Source organism: Halictus rubicundus, unplaced genomic scaffold, assembly GCF_050948215.1.
Source record: "Halictus rubicundus isolate RS-2024b unplaced genomic scaffold, iyHalRubi1_principal scaffold1193, whole genome shotgun sequence".
Classification (NCBI taxonomy): Eukaryota; Metazoa; Arthropoda; class Insecta; order Hymenoptera; family Halictidae; genus Halictus; species Halictus rubicundus.
In genome coordinates this window covers 22501-24784 of record NW_027489734.1, presented here as the reverse complement: position 1 = coordinate 24784, position 2284 = coordinate 22501, and the positions used below count along the sequence as shown (strand labels likewise).

Sequence of the window (2284 nt, the reverse complement as noted above, 5' to 3'; positions counted from 1 at the left end):
GAATGACCGCTGCCAGAGCCGGCTGTGAGTCCCGCTCTATTTATCGAGTTCGCGTATGACATAGAGCACAAAACGTCGCCGCATGCGTGTTCGTTGACGAACACGTATATTCGAGAGGACCGGCTGCGTAGCTCGCGTAAAGCTGTGTGCGATTCTGACACTCTACTCTCTGTGTGGCGATAATACAGTGCACAAGAGCTTGGGACGAACGATCGCGCACGGCCAGAGCCGGCTGTGAAGTCCGCTAGTATCGAATAATCTTTCTCCGTGCACAATTGGAAATGTGTTTCGAGAGGACCGGCTGCGTAGCTCGCGTAAAGCTGTGTGCGATTCTGACACTCTACTCTCTGTGTGGCGATAATACAGTGCACAAGAGCTTGGGACGAACGATCGCGCACGGCCAGAGCCGGCTGTGAAGTCCGCTAGTATCGAATAATCGTTCTCCGTGCACAATTGGAAATGTGTTTCGAGAGGACCGGCTGCGTAGCTCGCGTAAAGCTGTGTGCGATTCTGACACTCTACTCTCTGTGTGGCGATAATACAGTGCACAAGAGCTTGGGACGAACGATCGCGCACGGCCAGAGCCGGCTGTGAAGTCCGTTAGTTATCGAGTTCATTCTCCAATAAGAGAGAGGAGGAGGAGAAGTGTCGGGATCCAGTATCGGGTTGTCTATGATCCCCGTCGTTTTCTGAATTCTCCTCCTGTGTTTTCCACTTTAAAGGTTTTTCAATGTATTTTCCGCCCGGCCGTCGGATACGTGTGCGCATTGCAATCGCGTACTCGCGACGGTTTCCGTTTCTACGGACGATCGTGTGTCGTCCTTAAAAACGACGCCTGAATCTCCTTCGCGCGCTGGTTGGAGCTTTCAGGTATCGGCGTTCTTATGAACCGCAGAACAAGAGACATAATTATATATTGATTATAAATCAAATTATACGATTACCCTGAACGGTGGATCACTTGGCTCGTGGGTCGATGAAGAACGCAGCTAATTGCGCGTCAACGTGTGAACTGCAGGACACATGAACATCGACATTTCGAACGCACATTGCGGTCCACGGATACAATTCCTGGACCACGCCTGGCTGAGGGTCGTTTACGTAACCAAATACTGCTTGCGTTGCTCTTGTAAGTCCCCGCCGTCGCTTACCTCTCCATGTCGAATTTTGTGGAGGGCGCAAAGAGCGTTTCTGAGTCGGGTTGCAAAGATGCTACGTACGAGCGAACGATGGACGTTTCGTCGGCGTTTGACGCGGTTCTGTGAAAATTGCAAATTTTACATTGCGTCTAACGGTCTTCGTGAGAAGAAGGAAATAGGAATGGGTATCACATTCGGACTTGCGTGAGTGTTTTGCGGCGTCGTGAGTCGTATTTTCAATACGACCGCCCGTGAACACCGCTCCGACGATCGAAATCTCTCTCTCCTCTCTCTCTGGAACGATTCGCATTGCGGAAGAAGCGTTTCACTCTCGAACATTTTACGCGCTCCCGACGTCGTCTGAAATGATGCGTATACGAAAGGTATAAGAGTCTCAAGAGACTACAGTGAATGGACACAAATAAAGAAAGAGATACCGGACACCCGTGTAAAATCTGTGTGCGCAACTGTGGCGTGCAACGTAAGCCCCAGGGAGATGATATATAAAATAAAATACGTCTGTGCGTGGATGTGTCTCTCTACACATAATTGCGGCGGAGGGTCGTCGTTGCCAGCGACTTCGACAAACATATTCTTAGAGTTCGCGAGACAGTGGTCTCTCGTTCTACGAACGCTTTGATGACTGATGGACATAGCAACATTTGGCATTGTGCGGGATGCGCACGCGTACTTGTATCGGGTCGAATAATTTCCCCGTCGTCGCGTGTCCTCGCTAATCCGTTGCGGATTCCATCGCCACGTTCGTTGAATTGAATGACGACCGAGATCTCGTGTCTCTTTGGTTTGATCGATGATATCGCGTCGTGCAGCGTTTCTGTACCCCCGTGTGTCTAGTGTAGTAGAGAAACCCCACCGGGTGTTGAAAATATATATACTCCTCTATGGAGTGGCTTTCGAACATCGTTGTCACCACAACGTGTTGTCACGCAGAGCACGAGAAGGTGAAGGTGAAAACAAACCTTTGTCGGTCGCCCCATGTCTTTTTTTCTTCATTGTCGATCGCGAGACCGCGCGATCTGTCGGTCGTCCAGTCCCCGGAAGTTCTTTTCGACGGACGTTAAAGTTAACCGGCCGATCGTCTAGCGAGAGTTTCCGATCGACGAACAAAATGAAGAAATCTCTAT

General features: G+C 50.2%; 1 non-coding gene across 1 annotated transcript; it reads left to right on the top strand.

The window, feature by feature from the left end:
* Positions 1-941: 941 nt before the first annotated feature.
* Positions 942-1096, top strand: LOC143364972 (5.8S ribosomal RNA). Its single transcript, XR_013084402.1, has one exon. It is a non-coding gene; the product is annotated as a 5.8S ribosomal RNA (ribosomal RNA).
* Positions 1097-2284: the final 1188 nt, after the last annotated feature.